The sequence below is a fragment of the Corvus moneduloides genome, chromosome 5 (genome assembly GCF_009650955.1).
Source record: "Corvus moneduloides isolate bCorMon1 chromosome 5, bCorMon1.pri, whole genome shotgun sequence".
Taxonomy (NCBI): Eukaryota; Metazoa; Chordata; class Aves; order Passeriformes; family Corvidae; genus Corvus; species Corvus moneduloides.
Genome location: NC_045480.1, coordinates 56,506,978 through 56,534,916, shown reverse-complemented (window position 1 = coordinate 56,534,916; position 27,939 = coordinate 56,506,978). Strand labels below are relative to the sequence as shown.

Genomic DNA, 27,939 nt, shown 5'->3' with positions numbered 1-27,939 from the left:
CCGGCTGCTAGGTGGAGCCCGCGTCCGCGCAACCCAGATCCGGGCCCTCGGCGCTCCCCCGCCCCTCGGCTCGCCGCCCGCCCGGCTCCGTGCGGCCGCCGCCGGGCAGGGCAGCAGCGCCGCGCAGCCCGCCGCCGCCTCCTCCTCGGGCTCCGCTCCCCGCTCCCGGCCCGGCCCTCCGGGAGACGCGGGTGCCGCGGGTCCGCGGAGCGCCCTGCCCGTGTGCGGTGCGTGTGCGCTGTGCCGAGCCGAGCCGTGCCGAGCCGGCGGGGCGGCCATGCGGCCCCCCCGCGCCCGCTGAGCACCGCGCGGGGCGCGCCCGCCCAGCCGCCCCCTCCGCGCCCGCGGAGCCGCCCCCTCCGCCCGCCCGCCCGCGCCGAGCCGCGCCGCGCCGCGCCGGGGCTGGCGGTCTCCGCAGCGGGAGGAGGAGGAGGAGGAAGAGGAGGAAGGATCCAGGGTGTCTGCGGAGCGCGAGGGGCTGAGGACTACCCGCCTCCCTCTGCGCGGGCGCCTTTGTGTCCCCCAGCCCCGGCGGAGCGAGGGGCCGCGGGCAGGGGAGCGGATGCGAAGAGCGGCTGGTGCTGGAGGGGAGAGAGAGAAAGGGGGATGGTGGACGATTTCTCTCCTTTTTTTTTTTTTTTTTGGTGGTCTCTTCGGCAGCGGCTGTTCTTCCCCAGCAGCAGCAGCAGCAGCGGCGGCAGCAGCGGCAGCAGCAGCACAGGCAATGACTCTGCCGCATCCGAATCGCCTGGCTGGTGGTGCCGGCTCCGGAGACATCACCTTGCTCTGAAGTTGCCCACCTGGAGGAGGTAAATCGGAGCGGGGCTTTCGTCCAGAGGGGTCGGCGACAGCGGGGAAGAAGAGGGAGCGATCGCCTCCCCCATCCCCACACACCCTCATTCTCCGGGAGGAAGCTTCTGTAGCAGAAGAACACGGCAGAAAAGGAGAGACTTTACTTCTTTCTATTTTTTCCTTTTTTTTTTTTTCTCTCTCTTTTTTTTTTTTTTTAATTTTTCCTTGCTTGAGGGACGTTCCGTGCTTCTCATCCCCCCCTTTTGCTTCTGGCTGGGGGCTTTGGTACTGTGGCCAGGTCTGCTTCCTACTCCCACCCCTGGTTTTAATGGCTGGATTGTGGCAGCAGCTCCCTGCTGCAGGTTGTTGAGGATCTGATGGGGACTCGCATCTCAGGAGCCGGAGGTGACTAAAGGTAATTAACCAGCGGATGGATGCTCAGCAGCCCTTGCCTGGCCCTCGGTTGCACCCTTGCCCGCTTGCGTTGGGCTGAAGGGTGCCGGCCGCGCTGGGCGCACGCTTGGATTGAATTATGCTATAATAAGGATAGTTTGTCTTCAGGGGGGGCTGGATCCTCCAGGCAACGGGGGAGCATCTCTCTGGGGCTGCATGCTGGGGGGCAGTGGAGACAAGGGGTGTGCATCTTGTTTGAAAATGCCTTGTACGCTCCAGCCTTGTTTGGCTGTGGACAGCTAGGGTGGCGAAGGCAGTGAGGAGATGGAGGGGACCTGGTAGGTTTTGTTCTTGCTCTCTCTTGGGGTTGTTTTTGTTTTTTTTTGTTTTTTTTGGTTTTTTTTTTTTGGTTTCTTGTTTTTTTGTTTTTGAAAGGCACCACGTTGGACCGCGGGGTTTGCTGGTGTTATACTGAGGAATTCCTGAGTTTCATTATGTTTCCTCAATCTTCCCCAGTCTTCATGCTCACTCCTTCGTGGATCTGTGTTGCTGTTTAATTGCTGAAGGGTGCCTCGAGAAGCAATTGCTCTTTTGGATATCAGGAGGCATGAATGGGGGGATGTTGCCGAATTGGGGTGTGCATTGGGGGCTGCCTGTGCGTGGACGTGAGAGGGTAGGGTAGAGGTCTGCATCCAGCAGCCCCGGGTTACAGGTAGACGCGAGCTTCGCCTTCCCGTGCAGCCGGAGAGCGAAACGTACGGTGGAGGTAGGGATGTGCAGAGCTCCTCACCTCCTGCCTGTGAGGCTGCGTTCGCTGGCTCCTAACAGTATAGAACTGGCGTTTGTTTTGAGCAAGGGCCGATGTGTATGGCTGAACGACGAAAATTGCATTTTTAATGCCTTTTTCCTTTTAACCCTTTGTTTATTTGCTCCCTTAATTAATTATTTGTGTTCCCTTTGCAGTCATCTTTTGACTGCATAACTTGGAAGTACGGTTGTAAGGCTGATGATTCCCCCCTGCCATCGGCCAGAGAGCAGCCCTGTTGCCCAATTTAAGGAGCCTACCTCCAGCTGGTGCCCGTTAGTGCTAATGAAGATGTAGCTACACTACCCCAGAGATGTGCCCTGGGTATTCGGGGGATTGCCTTCGAGGACTGAGTTTGATCAGCAGCCTTGCATCCAGAGTTGTCCATGGAAGTAACGCTGACCTCCAATACGTGCAGTTGTTTTTTTTTTTTCCCCTCACCCTTTCCCCTATAGACAGGCGGATGTTTAATTTTGCTTGAGGGATGGTGAGGTAGGAAAAGAGGCTCTCTTTCTCTCCTTTTCCTGGTAGGCATGAGATTGTTCTCTGCGGTGGTTGAAACAACTCGTATTTTGGCCAACAGCAATGTATTGTTGTCTGCTTGTCAACTGTAGTGTTCATTATTGCTTTAGCCAAAACAACCTGTGTCTATTTTATTTACTTTCCTGTTTAGATCACTTCTTAGGAGTTATTGCCATTTCCACTCTCACAGTTCTGGTTCCAGGCAGCCAGCTGCTTAGAGGGAGGCTGAGATGCAAGAAAAAGGGTGAAAATGCCATCTGTTTCTTGATACAAGGTAGCTAGGTAGTCTACTGGCTGCAGTTTCTCTCTGTAGTATAGCACTGATTATTCCAGAGTGCAGGATCAAAATTTTCAAAGCTGACCAAGAAGAAATCTTCCCTGGAGTTGAAAAGAAATGAATTCCATTTTCATTGTGGAATGCTGCCTCTTAAGAGTGCAGCCAATGCTGCCTGCTTGGTATTGAGTAGTAGCATGTGCTTTGTAGAGCTCATTTATCATCATTTCCAGGGGTTTGCAATACGAACAGGCTTCTACTGTGCATTCATTAGGAAAAATTCTTCTATGGAGTTTTTCATGGGAGTAAACCAGGTGTTGCAGGTTAGAATGGGCTGCTGTCAAAAAGTCTGCAGTCGTCACTTAAGATCCATGCCAATGTTGGGTGACAAAGTTCAGGTTAGGGCTCCATGGTAAAGCTGTATTTTTTTCCTAAAGATTAAATTGTTCTGAGAGAAAAAGAATCAGTCCCCGTTGTTGTGGTTGAGGCTGCTCCTGTTCCTGCTCTTTGAGAGTACTTTAAGAGTACTTTTTCCTTATTTAGGCTTGATTTACTGTAAGGTGACTGTTGTCTTGTTACCTGCTAGCAAAAAATAAAGTGGATACAAATCTATGGTGTGTTTAATTCCAAAAGGAGTGAAGTTTTTATAAAGCTAGTCTTGATCTATGAGTTCCATATAATTTCTGTTCTTAAATATGTATTTTCCTTTTTCTTCCTGAGGTGGTTAGGAGAAGGTATGTTTAGTTTCACATTGAATCCCAGAACAAGATAAATAACAGTGTAGATTGATGACAGTGAAAACATCGAGTGCTGCTTTGTGGGGCAGTGAGATTTTATTGGTATTTATTAAGTTGAGGCTACCGAGTCCTCACGGAGATGTTTTTTTGTGACAAAAGCAAGAGCTGGTGTTTCAGTTTCTTGGTGCCCTCCTGAGATTAAGTAGTTTATGTCTCAGCCTAGAATATTTGGGTTTGTCCCTGAGCCCTGCTGGGTCCATCCCTCCACCCCCCTCATTTGTTTGCTTGGCTGTGTATCCCACAGGTTGGGATGCTGTGGGGACCACGTCGTTCCTCCCACTCGGGGGTGATACGGCTGAGGTACTCAGCTTGCCTATCCAAGCATTAATTGCAGAAAAGGCTTTTTTCCTCCTAAAACAGAAAGCAAATTACCCTGTGCCTGCTGGTGCAAACATGAAGCCGGAGCTCTTTGCTATCTGGGAGGGAAGTGCAAGCAGGTTTGTAGGTGAATATGCAGGCACACACATCCAGTCGGCTGACTGATGAGCTGGGTGTCTCAGCCCAGCGTTGTAGGGCTGTTAGAAAAATAAATATTTAGAGGCAGGTAGAGCGAATTATTGGCCAGGACTGGAGAGCAATATGCATGACCTTTAGCTTTGGGCAGCACTGAGCTGGAGGGCCTGATGCTGCCGTCAGGGTTTTCACATTCAGAGCATGAGTGGATGCATCATCAACACATTTATTCATGCACACGGGGGCAGGAAGTCTTTGTAAATGGAGAAGTCCCAGGAATGGGTGATTTATTATTAATTTTAATACTAATAGTGTTGGGACTGGTGTAGATTGACTAGGAAGCTATTTAATGCATGACATGGTATAAAGGATGGGTTAAAGATTGATGAAAGAGATGGAATTCAGGGAGCAAGAATGGATCAGGGAAAAGCTAAAGCATGGAGGATGGGCACAAGGATTTCTATGCTTTAAATAAGTTCCTTTTAATTTTTTTTCTGTTGTAATTATGTTACTTGGTGGTTGTAGAAACAGCCCAGTGCTGTGATTGGAATGATTCTGATAAAAATTTTTATTCTCTAGAGACTTCTTGCACATCACAAGAGGTTTGGAAGAACAACTCAAAAAATAATTTTTTTTGGAGTGGTGATAATCTGAGAGCTAGACATCACAATATTGATGTGTTGTTGAGGACAATACTGAAACAATCAGAACAGACCTGCAAAATAAGTTTTTTTCTGCCCCTTATAATGGGATGCTTATTGGGGTGGGATGTACTTGGTGAGCACTGCCATTCTGGAGAGGTGTTTATGGACATCCATTTCTTCCCTGCTGGTCCTTTTCGTATTCCACGGATGCCCTCCTGCTGGGATGGGAATATGGGAAATGCACCATGATGCCAAATTCTGAGTGTACATCCACACTTCAGTCTCTGCTAGGTCTTTAGGCAGTGCTTTCAGTTGCAGGATGAAGAGCTAGAAATTGTCATTTGTAGGAGTTCAGCACTGGTGTATTTGTAGGAGTGTACCTGTCCCAGTAAGGTGGTGTGACATGCTGGTCTCTGACTGCCTCATCTCTTGGGGTCATGCCTGCTTGCCAAATGTTTGTCATGATCCTCACCAGCACTTAATGTCAGGCTCTTTAATCCCTACTTGGGATGCATGTGAATATGTCCTATTTCTGTAGGTGTTGAGATGCTCCAGCACTCCCTGATCTCATCCTAGTGCCTACTGGCAGTGCAAGCTCCCAGAGCAGGCTGATGAAGTAGAAGAACTTTGCTTTTAAGCATCTACTTTTAATTCTTGCCTTCTTCAATGGCAAGGAAACTACCTCCTACTCAAATCTGTGATGTGATTCTATCTAGGACGTTATCTCATTGCCTGTTTTTGGCCTCCAGGTTAGCAGTGTAATGCTTGCTTTACGTTCCTCACTAGATAATCTTTACAGTGCAGTCTGAAATTCCTGGCGGCAAGCTATGTGTTCATTTTTAAGACAACTTCTCTAAGGACACCTTGACACTACAGCTTTTACTTCAGCAGTCTTTTCAGAGAGCCTTCTGATTTTGCCTGTAAGGCAGATGTTTTTACCAGTCATTGCACCAAGCATCTGTAACTATAGCAAGGTAGCTAGTCTTTTCAGGCAATGAAAACGTCATTTTAATAGTGTTCTGGACCACAGTTTTACTTACTAAGTGGTGCTCAGTGTGGGATTTTTTCCAGCCTGTCTGAAACCTCTGTTTTCCTCTGGCTGAGTCTTCCCCCCCCCCCCCCCCTCCCTTTTTGAACTTTTCACCTCTACTTCTTCAGGCCCACTCCCATCTGAGGAGGTAACAACTGCATGTGTGATGGGAGTTCCCACTGTAGTCAATGGAGCACTTCTGTTGGCTTCCCTGTGAGGGGAGGATGCTCCAAGAAGCTCACATGTGGTATCTTCTGAGAAGAAGCTCTAGAATCTCAAATATGGTGTCTTTTCAAAAACATTCCCCTGCTTCAACATCAAGTTTCTAGTAATCGTTTTGTAACATCTTTTCCAGACGTGGCATTTCGGGCTGAACAAAGCAACGAACACAGATGAAGAGTTGAAATCTGTGTACACTTCTACAATGTGTTCATGAAAACAGTCAAAAATTAAAATCAATACACTTTTGTTTGAGGCTTGACAGCTTTCAGTTTCAAGGGTCGAGAAATATACACCATTCTGAAGAAAGCAAGAAGAGTTTGGCAGCTGTCCCAGTTAGGCAATATGAAGTTGTAGATTTCATTTAAATGCCTAAGAGTACTGAACCTTTACAGAGCATCCATTGGTGCTCACTCTGCCAGGATTTTTGAAAATTATTTTTTTAAAGCACGTTGGTCAACATGTGAGTAATTACACAGGAATTATTTCAGTGGCTACAAACCTAATGCTTCAGAGGCCTGTAGCACAACTCCGATTCATTGCAGTGGGTACCTGTCAGGGAACAGCTTTGAAATACTATGCACAGTGTTTTGAGTAGGTTGGATTATAGCTTTGCTACTATTAATTGTAAGAGCTTTACTGATTTGATTGCAGTTGCATTGATTTATATCAGGTAAAGTAATTGATTTTGAACTTTGGAACGGAGCTATGCGCTTCTGAAAGTTAGAGCAAAGTGTCATAAATACAAAGGACCAATATGAGTGTTTTCTTACAGCAATGCAAAGTTAAAATGAAGTGAAATGGGACTCTCTGTGCTTTTGTAGAAGTAGTGCTTAAAATTTAGCCATGAATTGCCCTACTGCAAAATCCCGCTCAAAGGTGCCAGGGTTGCACAGCACTGTTCTAAAAGAGGTCTAGTCTAAACATGGCCCCTTTGGATAAGATTCGTAGTGGTTTTTACCAATGGCAAGTAATTCATTTGTAAGAGTCATTCCATGCAGTGTATATAAGTTTTTACAGTTAAGTCCCTTTCCCACTCCCTGGGAAGCAAGAATCTACTTACAGAGGTGAGGGCACTGCATCAGTGAACACTGTTTAAAGTTCAGGGGATAGGAATGTTCTGACTAATGCAGTCTTAGAGCATCTATTTATTATGTGCAGGCACATATATAGACACATAAATACCATGATTTGGGGAACAGACACTGTTCTGATTTTTTTTGTCAAACTCAGGGAAGTGAAAAAGAATTTTGGGTGCAGGTGCAATCTAAGAATTGTACCTATACCCAGGACATATATACCTACATCTGTATGTCTGAGTGTGTGCATACATAGGTTTTGTTTGTGAAATGATGGTGCTGATGCATAGAGTAGTATTTTTTTTTTTTATTCCCTTGCTGGAAAGACTCTCCCTATTTATTTTCTGATTCTTTTTTGGTAGGTGCAGTAATGGACAATAACTTGTGCATGGGCCTGCAGTTTTAAAATTTAACTGAGTTGCTTGGTTAGTAGTCCAACACCAAAACAGAACTACAGTTTCAGATGTGTTGAGCAACCACATGTTTTATCAGAGTCAGTGCTGGTCCTTGCTTATTTGTTGTAGCAGGCTTTTTCCATTCTGAAGTTGCTGATCCCAAGCCTGCCTTAATGAGATTTTTTTTCACTGTGGTCACAGTGAGGAAGAGAAGCTTCATTGTGTTGCAGAAGTGCTGTTTGCAGCGTACTTGGGGATGTCAACATTTTCCTTGAAGCAAGGAGTAAGGGGCATGTTAGCTGCAAGTATGCTGCCTAACTTTGGGCAGGCCTAGGTTAGATGGGGAATTTAGCTCAGAAGAGCCCAGCACTGGGAGCTGCTGAGCTTTTGTCTGTTTTTTTAGTGATAAAGCCGGTGTGTTGTGTTGGAGGACGCCAGGAGACGAGTGAAGCCTTAAGCAGAAGCAGTGCCCATGTTCTGTTTGGTCGGTGGGTCTCTCTTTACCAGCCCTGCAGAGGCACTGCACTGCCTCCCTCTTCAGTGTCCCAAAGCAAGCCTTGGCTTCAGCCCGTGAGAATAGAGGAGGGACCCAAGCCCAGTTTTTGATGTTCTGCATGGGTGGGTACCTTGAATACTCAAATGCATTCCAGTGACAGCTGACCCTGTAAGGAGATTTTCAATAGCTCTCTGGATTTTTTTCTCGTTTTTTTTTCTTTCCTTCCCCCCCCCCCCCCCATTTTATTTTATTTTATTTATTTTTTTATTTTTATTTTTTTCTGTTCCAAAGACTGCTGGAGGAAAGAAAAAAGAAGCACCCTTTGTAGCTGTCTTTCTTAACACATTTCACTGATGGAGACAGTTGAGGAGAGTTTCAGGGATCATGTTAACTCCTTTTCTTTCACTCTGCCTTTGCTTGTGTGTTACTGACTGAAACATTGTGATTTTGAAATGGTGCAAATTCCCACCACTCACTTCAAAGGGCACAGGTTTTTTTTGTTTGAGTGTTTTTGTTTCAGCAAGATATATGCTGCAGGTTTTTTACCCATATGTGATATGTAATGTGAATCCTTACTTGCCACTTTTATTGCTGTGTTCTTTTGCATTTTTGGTTTGGTTTTTTGGGGTTTTTTGTCTCCTTCCTTTTTTTTCCCTGCATTTACAAAAGACTTTGGGATTCTATCCCGAATGATTTTTTTAATGTGTGGGGGTACACAATACTGGTCTGTAATCCTGTAGTAGATGGCTTATCCGGAGTATCCAGAGAACAGCCGTTCTTGTTTCCAGCACACCACAGATTTTTATACTGGACATGGTGTCTCAGCTAAAGCTCGTTGGAACTCTGTGTGTAATCTAAAATGTCATTCCTTTGGATTTTGGATATTACAATCACAGGCTGTAATAGTTTGGAAATTTGATGTATGTATCCCACTTCCTTCCGAGGGAAATTATGATGTGACTACTGCACTTGCAATTCCCACAGCACAGACTTCTTCAAGAAAATGTCATTTTGGATTATCTTTAATGGATGCAGGTGTGTGGAATGTCTGTGTGGGTTTTGTTTTTTTTTTTTAGAGGACAGTAATGTTACAATTGCTGCTTTATTTGGTACAACTCCAAAACGACACATACCTCCTTGAGTAAAATTCTTCCTGATAGGTATTTGAAATACAGCAATTGCGCTGTGTAGAGGGATAACTTGTGACCTTCTGACAAGGGATCCACGATTACAATCGTAATACACTTTATAGATCTCCTTAAGTAGGTCACCAATTTGCAATGAGCCTTTCTAAGGTCTGTGCAAGGCCTTTCGATTGCAGGAGTGGGTAGCCTTTTTCTGTACAACATTGCTGATTTTCAAAAGGGAGGCTGAAATCACAGAATCACAGGGTTGGAAGGGACCACAGTGGGTCATGTGATCCAACCTCCCTACTGATGCAGGATCATCCTGGAGCACATTGCACAGGTTTACATCCAGACTATCCTTGAATATCTCTAGTCAGGGAGACTCACAGTCTTTTTGGCCAATCTGTTCCAGTGCTTGGTGACCAAACACAGTAAAAAAAGTTCTTCCTCTTGTTCAGGTGGAACTTCCTGTGCCTCAGTTTCTTCCTGTTGCCTCTTCTCCTTTTGCTTGGCACCACTGAGAAGAGCCTGGAAACATCATCTTGACACCTCCCTTCAGATACTCATAGACATTGATGAGGTCCCCTCTCAGTCATCTCTTTAAGACTGAACAGGCCCAGCTCTCTTAGCCTGTTATTTATATTTCAGTGAGAGAAACAGAATCATGGAATCATAGAATGGTTCAGGTTGGAAGGGACCTTAAAGATCATCTCGTTCCCCCCCCTTCCATGGGCAGGGATATGTTCCAACTGGACGAGGTTGCTCAATGTCCCATCCAGCCCGGCCTCAAACACTCACTGTCTGGGCATCCGCAGCTTCTCTGGGTGACCTGTGCCAGTGCCTCACCACCCTCACAGTAAAGAATTTCTTCCATAAATGCTCCAGTCCCTTAATGCTCTAGGCCCCCCATCATCTTTCTAGGCCTCCACTGGATTCACTCCAGGAGCTCCCTGTCTCTCTTGTCCTGAGGTGCCCAGAGCTGGACACAGCACTCCAGGTGAGGCCTCACCAAAGCTGAGCAGGGTGGCAGGATCTCCTCCCTCAACCTGCTGGCAATGCTTTTCCCAATACACCCCAGGATACCATCGACCACCAGGGCCCTGCTGGCTCATGGACATCCTGTTGCCCACCAGGACCTCCAGGTCCTTCTCCACAGAGCTGCTCCCCAGCGGCTCAGCACCCAGCTTGTGCTGGTGTGTGGGGTTATTCTGCCCCAGGTGTAGGACCCTGCATTTGCCTTTGCTGAATTTCAGATGATTTCTGCTGAAGGGCTGCACGTCTCTGGAGATTCAGCCACTCCTGCCAGCCTTGTGTCATCAGTGAACTTGCTGAGGAGGTATCTGCCCCTTTGTCTAAGTAACTGATTAACTGGACCCAGTATTGAGCCATGGGGGACAGCACCACTGACAGGCCTCCAAATGAACCCTGTGCAGTGATTATGGCCCTCTGGGACTTGTAGTGCAGTCATTTCTCAATTCACCTCAGTGTCCCCTCATCCATTCCACACTTTCTGAGCTTGCCTGTGAGGATGTTGTGAGAGGTAGTGTGTAAAGCCTTGCTGAAGTCGAGGTAAACAATATCCACTGCAACAAGGGAATGATACCTGTGTAAGTATCCTTGTTTTGGTGAGAAATACAGGCACACATCACTGAGCACATGAGGATATTCCCAGCTGAGCAGCCCTGTGTTTGCAGTGGAGCTGAGACCCTGAGTGAAACTCGGGATGTTTGAAACATGTTAGATGTTTGCCAATAGACTCAAGCAATTGCTTATGGCATCCTAGACTAAGTTGTAATGTCCCTGTTCAAGGGGAGAATCTGGACCTCCACAGTGTCTGCAGGGATGTTTTTGACAGGGAAAATGGGATATGATGGGGAATATATCTGAGAGCTGCCTCACTGTTTGTCTTAAGATTTGGGAGCAGCAGATGGGGGGTTGTCTTCTCCAATGCCTTTATGCTTGGTTGCTCCCTCATCCCAAGCAAGCAAAGGGCAGCCCATCATAACCTATGAGCCAGGCTGTAAGGGTGAGGATGCCAGCTTTTGTTTGACCCTTTTCAAGCTGCAGGCTTGAGCACAGCAAGAGTCCACGGTTATCCCAAGTTCACGTAATTTGGGGGCAAAGCCTGTTTCAGCAGTTGTCATTGTGGTAAAGCTGATTACTTAAATGCATAAATAAATAATTATTAATTGAGTAATAGGCAAGTTAGTGAAGAATACCATTTAAGTCTGGTCTGTAGTACTACAGATGTATTTTGCAGTAGTAGTAACATAATGCTGCATTTTTGCGCTGGTTCCTCTTATTACTACAATAAAATAAAGGGCAAAGTGTGTTTTGACCTAGGGGTGCCAAGTCCACTCCCAATTTCTAACTAAAAATAGGTCTGTGCCATGCTGCAGTAGGAGCTATAGTTAAACACCAAGCAGATAATCAACGTTTCGGGGTTTTTTTTACTCTAAATCACTTTTCCTTTTATACCATAGACGTTTGTGTGGATGATTCCTTGTTGACCACAAATACGTGGTTTTTGTTTCTTTCATTTATGTCCTCTATTGAATTAGCGGAGTTATGCAGTTTTGTCTGTTGCACTTGGGTGGGATGCTGCAGTGATTTAATTTAAAATGAAAGAGAGATGTCTTCGTTTTAGGGAAAACCATGGCTAAGTGGTGAGACTAAGCAGGTCTAGCCATTACCAGAAGCCCTAATTAGAAGAAATCCCATGTACGGTTGACCTTGACTATTGAGACAACCCTCAAAGAAGAAAGAGCACTAAAAATTAGTATGCTGCCAGCACTGCACTTTTATTATTTGATGTTATTAAGCAAACTCGGTGTGTATTTCTTTTTTGAAGCGTTTGATTAAATGTGTGATCTTATCTTGGTGAAATGGCCTGCTGGGCTGCAGACAGTGGTGCTCAGAAATGAAATTTGTTTAGAGCCTCTGAACAGACATTTATTCAATGAGACCTTTCTTGTATAATAGATGTGACAGTGAGACAGCTGTGCAACGTGTTTTGGGGGTTGGGCTTTTTATTTTTTTTTGGTGTAGGGTGTTGCAATGTGATTGGTGGGATAAGATAACCCAAGTGTGGCAGGTCTGAGAATAGGATGTAGGGAAATTATCATATGTTGCAGATTCAGGCCCCAGTTCTGACGAGAATTATTTTCAGATCAAGCTTTACATGCTTCAGGACTTCCCTTGGCATATGGTTTGGCATATCAAGTGATGCACATATATCTCTAGCTCTGTATCAATAATCTTGTCTTTTAGCTAGAGCTTTTAGATGCTTAGATTTTGTAGAAATAAACAAAACAAAACCCACAAACACAAATCCCCAGACAGGGATTTGACTCCCTGTTGGGTGACCTGTTTGGTCAGTGCTGATGTAGTTGATGGTAGTTGACTCCTGTGATCAGTGCTGATGCCCTTAAGCAGTCCTGTGTTTCATGATAGTTCCAAATCAATGAGACTAAGGAAGGAAGGCTTCACCACAGGGTGTTTAACCTCTCATATTGTGTCCCACAGGAGAAAATGTGAAATGTAGGTAAATATTCTCATCTTCATTGTTTTTCTCATCAGTGTGCTGGTTTTGGCTGGGCTAGAGTTAATTTTCTTTATACTAGTTGGTGTGGGTCTGTGTTTGGGATTCGTGCTGGAAACAGTGTCAATAATTCAGTGGTATTTTGGTCACTGCTGAGCAGCTCTTGCACAGAGTCAAGACCTCTTCTGCCTCTCACCCCATCCCACCAGCAAAGATGCTGGGGGTGCACAGGGAGCTGGGAGGGGAATACAGCCAGCACAGCTGATCCCAGCTGACCCAAGGGATATTCCATTCCATATGGCATCATGCTCAGCATACAGAGCTGGGGGAAGATGAAGGAAGTGGAAGATGTTTGTAATGTCTTTTTGTTTTCCCAAGTATGTGTGATGGAGCCCTGCTTACCTGGCTATGGCTGAACATACACCTGCTCATGGGAAGCAGTGAATAAATTCCTTGTTTTGCTCTGCTTGCCTGCACAGCTTTTGCTTTACCTATTAAACTGCTGTTACCTCAACCCTTGAGTTTTCTCACTTCTGCTCTGATTCTCTCCCCCATCCTGTTGTGGGGAGCGAGCGAGCAGCTCTGTGGGGCTTCGTTGCCAGCTGGGGTTAAACCATGACAGTTGAAATCACAGTGCTTTTATACTGGGCACAGCTACTGTGGAACCTTTCACCAGGGAAAACATATTCCAAAGGAGCTTCCAATTTTGAAACATTATTGGACATACAGTGGTATATAAGTGTTTTTCCAACAAAACAGTCAACGTCATTATAGTTTTCCATACAACTCTCAGGGATAAAAATTCATTGAATGTGGGAAGTGCACAGGATTTCAGGTGCTGACACACAACTGCATGACTTGCTTTTCCCAATATGAAGCTGAGAACATGAGTACCTGGAAGTATATTATTTTAAAATTTCTTTTTCAGTAGTGGGCTGTGGTGATCTTTGAGGGCTAGATGTGTGAGTTTTCTGAGTGACTTAGTCTTCCCCTGCAAAAGAAGGGGGAAGTCCATTTTTAAAGGAAAGGAACCCCAGAGTGCCTCTGCTGCAAAAATATGTTTTGATCAATCCCCATCTGCCCCACTGCTTCCCTGCATTGTACAGCAGGTGTCTTTACATCAGGTTAGATGGTGATTAAGTGATTCCTCATTCTAGAGTTAAACCCAAAACCTTTCCTTACAGGAACTGAGAGAAGATGGGAGCTCCACATCTTACATCCTGAAGTGCCAATTTAGGAGGCCTCCAGTGTTTGATGCTCCAGCTGCTTGCCTTCCCTGGTCTGTGGTTAAGGGGATTGTTTTTCCTAGGAGCTGGACAGCTCTCAGGACTTTCTAATAACTTTTAATGATGCATATATTTTTTCTGTCCGGGTGCTCTGCTAATCCCACCAGCTGCCAAATGCAGATTTGTGAGGCTGGGTGTAAAGTACAGGAATTCATGTGTCTTTGAGCCCCACTTACTTTGCCATGATGTTTGCCTGAGCTTCAGGGATAATTTCTCCTTGCAAGGTGATTTTTATATGTTACACTGAGGAGGAACATGGTCTGTAAGCATGTAGCTTCCCATCATATTTTAAGGGGCTCTTCCATACATCTGCAGCTGGATATGAGTTGTCTTTTCAGCAGAGACTGCAAGCCTAGAGCCATGGGTCAAAGACCAGCAAACATCATCCTCTTGAGCATCCTAGATGATGTCCTCAGGCCTGGCTTGGTGCTGAGGGTGATGAAAGTGCTTGCCATGAAATCATCATCCTGGGATGGTGACAGACAAAGAGGAAGGGTAAGGGCAAGGAGAGCTGGGTTTATAACCATTTTACTGGTTGCACAAGGATGACAGGTATTCTTGGCTCTGGCTTGAATTCAGTGAGGTGCTCAGACAGGCCTTGTTTCATCTGGGTCCCTGCATGGAAGATAGGTTATAATCCAGCCTTAAAAAAACCCCCAATCATTCCAAAATGGTCCTTTATGGAGATGAAATTTACATATGAAAGCACAGCCTGCTGGAAAAGTAATGGTCCCATTATGTTCTCCTTAAGCTAGATGTCAGGAAGATGGAAAATTCACTGGACTGAAGTCTACTTGATACCTGCTCTTCTGTAGAACTAACTTGGTCCAAGTACCTCCATATATATCTGTTCCTGGGCTGAGTCTACTAATTTGTTTCTGAATTGGGAATGACATCTTGTTATAATATTGAAAATTTTTGTTCTTTTTTTTTTTTATGTAAGTGCTGCAGAGCTATAGCGTTTCACCTAATTTTGAACTTTCAGTGGGACTGGAAAATGAGCCAAAAAGTCCACCACAGATAAATTTCTAGGGTGGTTGTTTAAATCAAGGAGGTGACATTCTTGACTAGCGTTCTGTTGCTCCTAAAGCTAAGCTACTTTTTAAAATTAAAATAAAGGTTGTTTGCCACATGTGCTGGGTGTGCTGGTTGGGTTGGTGCACATTGTGAAAGCACCAGTGATGCTTCCATCCTGAGAGATGTGGTGGCCCTTGGCAAGGGTGCATGGGAGCAGGAGGTTATTTTATAGTCCCTTTTCCCTGTGTGGAAGTCACCTGTGCAGAACTTGAGGACTTTGTACAGTTGTGTGGACTTTAAAGGCTGAAGGTCCCAGATGTGCCAGCACTCTGTGGCAAAAACTAATGCTAGGCAAATGCCACAAGGAGGGGAAAGTTCCTCCTTAGAGCTCAAGGGAGCCCCCTTGGTCAGATGTTACAAAACCTACCAGAAGGGGATACTGCCCATGTTGGAGGCAGCACAAGGTGTCCACCTGCAGTGCCTGCTAATTATTCCACTTGGCAACATTTCTTGCTTTTTACTGCTGTTGAATTTTTGCCTAATTTTGCCTAACATGGCTAATTTGTGTTAGGGAGTAAGGGACTAATGACAGCCATACAGTTAAACCTGTGTGTGTGTATGCAGTAATAAGGTTCAAAGGTCACTGTGTAATTATGTTAAGTTTCCAGCCTCCTTGCTAATTTTCTGTTGATTGAGGGAGAAAGGAGGATCCTTTTGTGTCCTGACCAGTGTCGTCCCTTCCAGCAAAGCAGGGGCTGATTCCTGGCTACTTCAGCTTTTTCCTAGCCGGATGCTGACTCCATTTTCTTTATTTTCTCCACTTCCATTTCCAGACTCATTATGTCAGGCATCCAGGGTATGTAAAGATGATCAATATGTATCTACTGGTGCTATTGTAACACAAAGCAATTATTTAAATTAATCAAGAGGACATCGTTGATGAACAGGATGGGATAAAATAATAGCAGGAGCAATGCTTTGTTTAATGCAGGTTTGTGGTCTCAGTATTTAGATTTCAGGTGCTGGGGAGACACTTCATCATCTGGGAAGACGTGCTGGGAGCCACAAATAAATCATGTTGTGAGATCTTGATGTTGCCTTGCAATGTTTGCACTTTGGTGTTCAGCTCTAGGTGCTGGTGTCACATTGTGGCAAAAACGGTATCGGCATGTGCCAATGGAGGAGGATGAGCAGAGCGCGTTGTGGTTGCCTCCATTTGCTGGATGCAGTGAGAGATTATGAAGGGATGGATGGGGCTTTCTTTTTTCTCCTTCCCTTTTGAGTTTTCCCACCACCTTACTGATCAGTTCTCATCTTACTTACTTTTTAGGATATCAGACCAATGAAAAATGTATTTGCTGTTTTTTCATATTGGTATGATTTTGTTGCGCTTGTCTCTATACTGTTCTTGTCAGGTAAGGGTATAGTAGAGAAACAGTTTCTGTTTTTAAACTGAGAAGAAGCTGTCTTTCCCTTATTAATTTGGCTTTGGCCAATGCACTGAAATCTTCAAAGTGATATGGAAATGTCCCTTAGTTTGCATGCTTGGACGAAGGCCAGATGAGGTTTTCTTGTGTGGGCTCGCTTTGTTTGTTTTCCTCAAAAACTCTCTGTTGATTCAGGCCAGTTGCTGCTGATACAGCCTTTGGATATTGTGTTTGTAGCTAATTAAAAATAGCCTCTAATTGAGAGCTGAATGTTGTGGACTTGAATTTTCCTGCACATTAGTCATGTAAGAGGTTGCTTGGAAAAGTAAAAGGTGAATCTGCTTGAAGAGGCTTCATTTGACGTGGAGCTGTCGAATCTAGTGGTGACTCATAATATTGCTAAAATAGGGGGGAAATTAAAGTTTCTTTAAAAAGTACAATGTCTTGTCACTTTATTTTACCGATACCTAATAACTTCAAGGTTATTATGCACTCTTATGTATTATATGTGTATTATACTGTTATGATTAACAGCACTGTTGCCTGCAGGTCCAGGCAGCAGAAGTATTGAGTTAAGTTGTACAAATGTGACAGGGTGTAATCCCCTCGTGTCTCATCATTTCTCTCCTGAACTTCCTTCAGTCCCCACGCTGACCTTTATGGTTTCGTATCTTTTCTCTTTGGATAGCTCTAAGTATGTCACTGATTAAAAATGATATTTGAACACTCCATTGGGAAGTTGCATGTGTACAGCAACTTGACCAAAATCACGATGTGCCAAAGCCTGTGAATTTTGGAGATACCTTAGAAGTGTTGTTGTTCCAGAAATAATACCTGTTATACCTTGGATATGAAAGGAATAAAGATACAGAACTTTTGCTTTTTTTTTTTTAGCTATTGCTTTATGCAGAAATAGTGGTTGATGCTTGGATCCTGCTTGTGTATATTTATATAATGACAAATGCTTAGCTTTTCCTTACAATTAACCTTGGCCCCAAACTGCTTGAGCTTCTGCTGGCTGCTTTTTGATGAGTATGGCACTCTTGCAACTTTGCCTTTTTCTTTTCCTGAACAAAATTATTTGAGCTGGTCAAATACCTAGAAAAACATCCCAGTGAGCAGCCTGCCTTGCTCTCCTGGTATCTTCCCAGACACTGAGTTGGGCTGAGCTGCACTGAGATGCTGCTGCAGCTGAAGAGCATCCACTGGGATACGTTTGGTGGTCGGTCAGCTGGTCACTGCTGTAGGCAGTGGGTAAGTCTGGTGTGGTTAACAGGCTCATTAGCGAGCTTTCATTGCAGTGCTGAAGTGTGGTGGACAGGAAGCGGGCATTGTTCGGGCTTGTTTGAATAGCTAACTGGTATTTTTATAATTTTATTCTTTTATGTTGCATCCCACTTCTGCTGTGGGATTAGCGTGTCTGGCTTTTGCGGTCTTTTGTTTTGATTTCAGGGGTTTTTTTGGGGGTGGGCTTTTGTGTGGGTTTGTTTGTTTGTTTGGGATTTTTCTTTTTTTGTGTGGGTTTTTTTGTTTGTTTGGTGGGTTTTTTTTTTTGTTTGTTTGTTTTTTTTGTTTTTTAAAAGCAGAAAGATGAGGTAGGTTTTGTTTATCTGAGATGTCTGTATGCAAGCTAATAATTCAAACTGACCTTCTGTCTAATGGAAAGAGGCAGGCACTTTTGAAGCGTGATTCCTTTCCTTCTCATGTAGACCTTTAAAATATGTCAGATGAATCCCATCCTAAAAAGCTTATTTCTCTTCACTGACTGTAAAGGGAGCCTAAGGTGCCAAACTCAGATAGAGACATTTACATTGCAGATACCTTAAGATGGAGGAGGTGAATCCCACCCCAGGAAATACTCTCCTTGGCTTGCAGTGCATTTCCAATTTAAATGTGAATCTGCATGATAAGCTGGTACCTGGCACAGTGAAGCTGATCCATCAGGAAGTGCATGGAGAGGAATTGAAATGGCCCCTGATCTTCACAGAGCTTGTGCCCAGGAGGAGCTCTCACTTCAGCTGGTGTAAGACATGTACCTTAAATGTCACAAAAATAAATGCAAGCATGGTGGCATATGGATGATCCCTATCCCTCCTGTTCCTGTGCAGTCATGTATGTTGAGTGGGACTTCCATCATAGGCATTTGTACCTCCATGACTTTTTTTCCTCAAGAATATGGAGTAACCTGGAAACCTGAGCAATTACACCTCTGCTCTCCCTTTTTCTTTCAAGGACTGAAAACATAAAAGTCTGTGAAGATGCTGAAAAGGCAGATACTGGGAGACATGCCTGCCTTGACTCGTGTGGGAAGGCATCGCTTGGGTAGGTGCCCTGGGATGCTGAGCCAGTTGGTGGGAGAGGAGCTTCCCAGAATGCAGGCCAAAGCTCCTGGTTTCAGGCAAATTATTGGTTTATGTAGCAAAGCTATGTCCTATGTATAAGATATGTGTGGATCCTGCTAGTCTCTTCAAGACTCAAAAAAAAAAAAAAAGATTTTTTTTCTACCCTCCTTTCTTGAGTCCCTGAGAACTACAGTTTGGACAGATGTTCCAGTGCAAGTTTTGACTGCTTCCCCTCCACCCCCAAATCAACCCTCTTCATTTCCCATCTGTTTCTCTGGCTATATGGGCAACCAAGCTGGGAAATGAAGCTCTAATTTTAAAATCTCTGTTGAATTTGTAACTCTTGCTAGGCTGTTTTCACCTGGGATTGATTTCCTGGCTGGTTTACAGCTAATTTTTGTGTAGCTGCATAGTAGTAGCACAAGCTGTGGGACAGTGCAGAGCTGCTCAAAATGTGTATGATGTTTCCTCTGCAGTGTTGGAGTCTCTCTCAACCTTCCTGTTTCGAGTCTTAGGCGATCTGAAGGTCAGTCCCCAGTATGTTGGCAAAGTCTCCTGCCCTAGAGAACACTGAGCATTGTATATATATATACATATATATAGTATTACACAGGAGTATGTGTGAGAGGAAAGTGCACATACATACACATACATGGGTCCTTAATGCCTTCTTTGCCACAGTCTTCAATATCAAGACCAGTTGTCCTCAGGATACCCAGCTCTCTGAGTTGAAAGTTGGTGATGGGGAGATGAGTGAAGCCCCCATAATCCATGAGGAAATGATTAGTGGCCTCCTGTGCCAGTTAGACGCTCACAAGCCTGTGGGCCCTGATGGGATCCACTGTCAGGTGTTCAAGAGGTGTCTGGGTCTCCTGCTAGGTGATGATTTAGTGGTTCAGGGGATACAGTGGTAGTGCTGGGTGGATGGTTGGACTTGATGATCTTAAAGGTCTCTTCCAACCTTGCCGATTCTATGATTCTCTCTATCTGTGTGTATGTGTGTGTGTATGTGTGTGTGTATGTATGGTAACTTGCTTGGCTGCTTTCTTCCTGCTGTTTCTAATATACTTCAGTGAAAACGAACACAAATCGAACCTCAGCATCATGCAAATTGTTTTTAAAATTGGTGCAGAACTTTGGAGAAAGAGAGGTGTGAGAGCAAACTGCATCTTGCATCTCAAAAGCAGAGCTATATATGCACAGCACATGCCTGAATCCATCAATATTGCAGATATGTAGCACTAAATTCACTCACCCTCTTCCTAATTACTTGGTGCTGGTTTCTTCTCCACACTGTTGGTTTTAATTTTTTAAGCAGGTGACTGAATCATTCAACAGCCCTGACTTTTGAACTGGATGGAAATGGGGATTTTTAGGAGTGTACTGTAGCAGTCTCCCACTGGTGGCTGAGTTTTTGGTATTTATTTCTTTAACAGCTGGTATAATTTCTGTGGTGCCATCGGATGATTTTGCCCTCATTAGAGGACTAAGGGAAGATTGCTTTGTTTTTCAGTCTTGAGGTAAAATGGTTTATGTTGCTTTTTCTAAATAGAGGAGAGCTGATCAAAGTATTTAAATACAGAATAACAACTAGTGACGGAGCATTTAAAACTTCTGTTATTCTGAATAAGTTCTAATGAAAAATGAAAAAGCAGATGTTGCTGAATGTTTACTTCAGTGTAGCTTAAAAATAATTTGTGCTTTATGGTAATAATTGTCAGATCTAATTAAAAAATTGGAGGAAAGCAATATGGAGTTAAATCGAATGAATGATTTTGTATGACTTGTTACCTCAAAAAAAAAGAAAAAAAAAGGATAATATTGCTTTAAAGTTTTGCCACTTTAGCTGGAAATGAACAATTCTGATTCAGGGGATTGAGAATGTTCTATTCAGGGTTACTTGGTAGTCCTTGATCTTGGTTCTTTTGCCTCAAGTCACTGATTATGAAGCATATTCATGTCTTCCATAGTCTTCTGAAGCTATGTGTGTGTTTCATTACAGCTTTTTTCGATGTGTTTGTGTCTGTTTATAGCATAGTCCTGTTGTTTTGCTCCAGTTGCTGGGGATTTATCAGTGCATCAAACATCCTTACTTACTTTTAGGTCAGCGTTGTACGCTGACTCCAGTGGCCAAGTGAAGTGCTTTTGCACAGACCTCTTCGTGAAATTTTCCTGAGGTCACAAACACATGTGCGTTCATCTTGAATAAAATTAATTAGCATTTAAAAAAAAAAAAAAACAACTTGGAGCAGTTTGAAGGCTGTAGATCTCCTAAGTGTGAGTTCAGAATCTCTGTTACTCTCCCAGGCAACACTTGCTGACAGAGTCAGGGTTCAAGGGATTTAAACATGATACTTAATGCTATCTTAGTTGAATCTTACTTTCAGCAATTAGTATTTGCAAATTGGAACTCTGAACAAATCTTCTTTTTACTGGAGAAAGCTACGTTTCTGATTAGAGCTTGTTATACACTGGAGGCTCTGCTCAGTACAACTTAGCATCTGCCTCTCTAAGAATTGATTGAGCCTGAATGGCATTGAGGTGGTGCATTATGAGCAGCCTTTCCTACTGAAGGACACACTTGAATAGACAAGTCCAAGCACCGGCTCCATTCTGAATACTATTTTGTATTTCTGCAAATCTGCTCATCTCTTGTTGTGGAAACCTTAAGTATTATTTTAATGTAGGCTTGTGTTCCCACTGGTTTTACAGCAGCTGTTAATATAAACTGTTCATGAAGCTGCTCAGGCTTCTGTAGTGTTGTGTTAGGTGGGAGGTTTTTATTATTATGTCTTTAAAGATTGACTTTTGTTTGTTTGTTTTTTTAAAGCATGTAGATTTGAAACTCTGTTAGTAAAAATGGGCCTTGGGGATTGGTTGGCATAATGTATATATGAAAGACAGTGTAGCAAAGAAGCAGCTTGTTTACAGAACAATGAAAAGTTAGAGGAAGCACTTCAATAGCTGTATCTGCACTTCAGTAGTTATATCTTGGCAAGATATCAGTTTTGATTTCTATATTGGTAAAGTAGTATTTAGATAGCTTTTTCTACAGGTGGCTTTTTTCAAAGCTGAAATTCTGAGAATGTGCAGTGTCTTAAGATTCATCCTGCTTGAATACCTTGAATCTTTTTAATATTTGGCCTTTATAGCCAAAACTGCTGTTCTTATGAATAGCGTTTAACAGAGTTCAGGAATGGCATGTATGTTTGCTCTTTTCTTGCAGTAATTTATTTTTATATTTTCACTCCTTTGTTTAAAAACAAAATCTTAAAAGGGATATGATAATTACCAGTTATTAACCTTCATTTGCCATTAGTCATGTTGAAAGCTGGCATCAAAAATGCTGTGAGTGTTAAGAAATGTTTTAATTAGGTCATTAGATCCTATGTGATTTAGTGATAGCCCAGGGAGAAATGATAACAGGAAGAGGTGTAAATGGGCAGAGCCTTAATTCGACAAAGCATTTATACAGATGCACTAATAGGGCTTAAAATCCTCCATTGCAGTTGAGCATTGACTTTGCTGGGTTGGAGCCTACAACCAGATTTTCACCTCGGATGGGGAGGGCTCAGCATCTTGGCAGAAGTCACTGGTGCTGTGCACCTGGTGAAGTTAGTCAGTTTTGGCTCCATGGGTACCATTTCTGTGTTAGCTGGATGTGGTGCCACACACTGGGCACATCTGCCTCAGAACTTCGCCTCTGCTGTGATTTCTTCTTTGGGATCATTGTTAATCTGTTGGGGGGGGGGGGGGGGGAAGAAAAAAAAGAGGAAAAAATAAAAAAAGAGGAGTCAGTGTTAAATTAGTAAATTTTACCTCAAACTGGAAAATGACATCTTGGTTCTCATTTACTGCCTTGAGCTTCAATGGATGCTTTTCACTGTGGCAACATAAATGTGTGTATTTTTATCAATATAATTCTCTGTGCTTGGGGGGAAAAATGTTTCCTAAAGGGCCCATTGCCTGCCTGGATTTTTATGTCTTCCCAGTAAATGGCTTATAGCAGGAAATATTGGTTGATTTCAGAAGTCAAAAAAATTGACATTTAATTAGGGGAATGTTTCTTTGGCCTGCTTTACTAAGAAGGGGAAAAATCCGACATAGTAATTTTGAAGAGATGTTTAGTAGCCACAAACTATCATATCCTCTGCAATCGGATTCTAACCTTTTTTTTACTTAGAGCACAATCAATAAGATTAATATTTTATAACATATTCCCTTCCTGCCTTTAAAAAGTCATTTGCCAGGAGAGAAAGCTTATTTAATGGTTGTACAGGTCAGTGTCCTCTATGCCATGCCCTGGTAACTTTTGAACCTGCTGCTGAATTTGATTACCAGAAGATGAGAGATCTCAAATTATTTTCTTTGAATTCTGTGCAGGCTGGTGCCCGGTTTTTCATAACCTCAGGTTTTGTTTTCTTTTTACAAGTGGAGACTAGTGAGATCTGAACCTCAAATGATGTATTAAGACAGTGCTTATAGCACCTTCAGTGGGGCTGCAGTCTATTTATACCATCTGCAGCCTGGCTTTAATTGATGGGGTTTTGTACCTTTTTAGGTGAACATAAATTATATGAACTCTTTACAGTCCAAAGTAATAAAATATCTGAATTGTCACCATTTCTTTCTAATCGTATCACAAGGCAGATTCCCAAGTAAAGTATGCACATAAACTTTTAGCCCATTGAAATATGCATATATAATTTAATTTGCATACATTAAATTCTTAGTTTCATTAATGATTTAAGATTCTTTTGCAGTTGGAAGTCTCTGTGATTGAATTGCCTATTCTATTCAAATAAGACTTGGTAATATTGCTTGTGCATTACAGAATGATACTGGTAACTTTGTTAGACCTTTTATCAACATGATTAATTTATAACTGGCTGCGGTGTATTATTAGCTAAAGATATATTACAGTGTAAGACTTCACCAGAGTGGAAATTTTAAAGTGCAGATAAGATGGCAATTGCAGGGCATGTAGCTGAGAAGGTGAAAGAAGGGAGGAAACCTTGGCATCTTACATCAAAAGAGCATTTTCATATTAACATTGTTAAAAAGGCAGTAAACTCGATTTGTGGTTTCCTTATAAATACAAATATTAACTGGTATAAAAAATTCAAAGAGCTCCTTTTTTTTTTTTCTATTGTGCTACAGCAAAATAAATGCAGCCTATGTTAAATAAATTTTGAGCAGCAGCATGCTAAATGAGTGAAAAGCCTTATTTTGCTGCTTGCCCTGTGCTGCCTTGGAACCTGCTGTTGCTCATGGGCTTTTTCCATTACTGTAATTGTTTCTTTCTTCTGCAGGAGGTTGCAGGAGTATTGCCCCACTATGACAAGGTAATTTTTTTGGTTTGTTTTGAGGTGACTTCCCATTCCTGTTTACCAATAGCCATCCTTCTGGCACTTAGTAAACATTATTTTTAAAAGATTACTTTGTGGGGGACTGCTGCTGTTGGGTTGCCATTGGGTTGCACCTTCTCTTCATCTCTTCAAAACATTCAGTTACTATCATTTCCTTCTAATTTCCTTGGAAATCGGAGTAGTGTGTCTCGTTCTTTGATAACCCCATAATCCTAACTCTGACCAGAGCTATTTTGTCTGTGGAGCACCTATACCGTGGTTTCTAAGCACCAAAGAAACTAATCAAAGAAGCAACCAGCAAGCAGGGTCTGGAAAGTGGCAGCTCAGTTCATGGAGAGAATGAAGCTTCTGTGCAGGAGGGCTCTCCCAGGAGGAATGGATGGAGATCCCTTAAAGGAAAAACAAGGACTGAGAACAAGATGTAACGCAGCAGGGGTTGAGGTAGGAATGGGTGAATCGAGGAGCCCTGTGTGTTAGGTCCAGGCATGTGTAGACTTTTTGGTGGGGTTTTATGGTCTCAGTATTTATTTAATAGGGTGGATGCATCCTGCTTTTTATCCTTTTTCCCTGCCTACTGTGTGTGCTGAAATGGGAAGCAAATTTGGATTGTCCTCTCTGAGAGGTTGTTGATAGTAAAGCATCTTGTAGTTGTCCATGACAGCCCTGGTCCTGTAGGTCTGTCTGTTAACCGTAGAGGAGAGTGGTCCCATGAAGCTTAAGTGGGCCTTCTTAGGTATTTGAATGTACACATGTAGATAATTGTACTTGCCTTGGTTTGACTATGGGATGTTGCTGTGGGCTGGTCTTGAGTTTTCTGAGGTGCTCTGGTTATAGAGAAGTGAAACATAGATTTAGAAGAAACATAAAGATTTTAGTTATAGGCTAGTTGTGTTGGAATGGGTGGAATAGGAAAGAATTTGGGCCTAGTGAGAGTTAATTAAAATAGTTAGGAGAGCTGGACCTGAAATAGGGTTTTAGATGTTAGTAGCTGATTACCAAATAACTGATGATCTGTCATTTGCATGTTTGCTTAGCTGTGCTTAGAATGAGGAGTAGAAACATTGATAAGTTGGTGTAGGGAACAAGGACAATTACCAATTTCTTCCCTTTGTGGGAACCCATCCAAAAGTCATGCAAGAAGAAACTTACAGGTCACTAAAGTAATTAGGATTGTTAAAGTTCAGAGAAGCAAAAAGGTCAAACTGAGGAAGATGAGTTACTTCATCTCTTTTGGGACCACTGACCCAATTCAAGACCACCGACTCAATTCAGGACACACACTATGCATGCTTATTGACATGTAAGCTCATTTCCATACGAAGCGGAGAATGGGAGATGTTAATGTTATGAATATGCATTTGTATTTTGGATATTCATAATATTTGGAAATAAAAGGTATCATGTTTGCTTGGATCGGGGCCCTGCATCTTAGGGAGCTATCCCACGCAGAGCCTGGTGCCAAATAAAACATACACTTTCTAACTCTAAACTGTTAGAGAGTTTTTGTCCGTCTCAGTTGGATATTGATACTAGATCAATATTCATATTTTGGTAAATCAGAAGGGAGGATTAAGGAAACTATAAGAGAGAAAGTGGACAGTTACTGAGAACAGAGAAATCGCACACTGCTGAAAGTTTTCCTTTTCAGTGAACATTAGATATTCTCAAAGAATGTACTGACACTTGCTCTTGAGTACTCCCAGTTTGCACTTTGATATTAATTGAACCAAGGACTAAAATTCCTTCTTTGTTGATTGATTTTTTTTTTTTTAAATTTTAAACTGATTAATGTTTTCATTTGAATAGCACTGCTGACTCTGCAGAAGATGTGATCTTTTAATTAGCAGATGTCAGGATTAGCATTAGTGTTGAGCTGTAATTAGCATTTGTACGCATAGTAAAAGACCCAGGCTCAGTTTGGCAGCAAGGAGAATGAAATTATAGGTAGTGGTGTAACTTGGCACTTGCCTGCATATCTGTAATGGGTTTTTTGAAAAGTGAAACCCACAAGTATCATGATCAAAGCATGAAGTCTGGCGGATTAATCGCTGATAAAAAAATTACATATAAATTATTGGTATTGTTCTGTTAGCTAAATCACAAGTTTTGTTGGCCTAACAGAATTTAATATATCTAATTGTCACACACTGATGCTCTTAAATTGAAGGTTGCAAAGTGCTAATGGTTTCTTGGCTAGACTGTAGCAGCAGCAGTGTGCGTGGACATGGATGTCTCTGGGAATGGTATTTGGAGTAGAAGAGACCTAACTGAAGCAGGTGCCATTTGGGGCTCTTAAGAGTCCCACTTCAGCTTAATTTAAAGAACTAATGTTCATTGACCTTATGCTCCTGTTTGCAGAAATGAGGGTTTATGTGGAGGAGTTGTATGTGAATGTAGGAGGAAGCAAGACACAGTGCATTTATTACAGGTCAGAAGGACACAGGCTCAGGAAGTAATGAAATCTGGATGTCTCCTAGAAAGGAGACCTTTCCTTTCCTGCTGATGAAAACCAAGCATGATTTCAAGTCAGTGAAAAGAGAACATCACTGGCTAATATGTGACTTAAAAGCTGATCTTTGATTATTGTGGGGAAATCTATTCAGTAGCATTTTATCCATGCAAAGGAAAAAATAATCCTTTTTAATCCTGCTAAGATAATTGAAGACAATGGTGATTTCTGTGACCATCAGTCAAACAATTAGACAAAACTCAGTAGTTCTGCTTTTTGGTACACCAAAGGAAAGTAAAAGCTACTTAATTATAGTATTACAGGAATGGAGGTTGAGAGTTCGCAGGTCAGTGGTGCTTGGGGGAAAAAGGAGCCTTCTGTACAGCACATCTGTGATAATGCTCATAATGTTATGATATAGAATGAGTTTGCAGTGCTCCCGTGGCCGGGTGGGAGAGCAGGATTCTATTCCTGCCTTGTGTGTGTGCGTCATTCTTTCTGGTTTTGGTCTCTTTGTTGCATCTAAACCTCAGTAAAATGCGGTTAATGATTCTGACGACCTTTGTCAAGGTGCTCTGAAATTCACCTCTGACAAGTGCTGTTTTAGGATGATGAGTTACTTCTGCTTGCCACTTCCTTGTGGTTTTAAACTCTATTGGAGATTAACAAGACAAAGAAAAAGACAAATGTTATGCAAGTTAAACTATGAAATGATGCTTTAAAAATGAAAATCTTTTGAGAGGAAACATAGAAATGAGCCTTGAATCCATATTAGTATTTTTTTCTCTCCTGCTTTACAGCTGAATGTTTAAAGGTAACAAAAAATTCAAATGCTTAAAGCAGATGACAGGCTGTTCCCCTCTTGCATTTCCACCAGGGAGAAGCAAGAAGGATTTAGCTGTCATCTTGCATGTGTAAATTAATGCTTATAAGCATAACCCCGCAAACAAACTTCTTCTTGCTTCCAAACCCCTGCTTGGATCTCTGGTAACAGCCATGAATGATCATAGGCACTTAATGTATGCTGGTTTGTGTGGGTTTGTATGGTTGAATTTGAACTTCCCTCCAGTGCTTTATTTCTGAAAGGAAAAAGAAATGCCATCAAAAATGAAGGTTTTTCAAGGTGTTGACCTTTTGAGGGAAGAGCCTGGTGCATGAGTAGCATTTTAAACCTGCAGTGATCATTCAATAGAATAGCATTAAGAGCAATGGTGTGTCTGATTTGTCAAATGAAGAAGTGGCACATCTCACCTTCCTGCTGAATAAATACAGCTCATAGCAGAGGGTAATACTGTCATCATAACAGAATTGAAATTATATTATTCCAATGTACAATTCAATAAAACTAACCACAGTAGTGGAGTTATCGATTTAAACTCAGTTAAAAGCAGTTCACATATTCAGTTCAAAATATTTCTGATGAATATCAGCCCTGGTAATATGATTTCCTTAATTCAGTAGCAGAAGTTTTTATCAGCCTGA

General features: G+C 42.8%; 1 protein-coding gene across 23 annotated transcripts in view; it reads left to right on the top strand.

The window, feature by feature from the left end:
* Positions 1 to 383: 383 nt before the first annotated feature.
* ADGRL3 (adhesion G protein-coupled receptor L3) overlaps positions 384 to 27,939 on the top strand; it is a 492,701-nt gene continuing 465,145 nt past the window's right edge. For 11 of the 23 annotated variants that reach the window (XM_032108807.1, XM_032108805.1, XM_032108811.1 and 8 more), the window contains exon 1: positions 386 to 1,207. The gene's annotated coding sequence lies outside the window, so the exon portion shown is untranslated. Of the gene's footprint in view, positions 1,208 to 27,939 lie in introns of all 23 variants that reach the window. The other 12 variants (XM_032108825.1, XM_032108804.1, XM_032108820.1 and 9 more) reach the window with 3 other exon arrangements.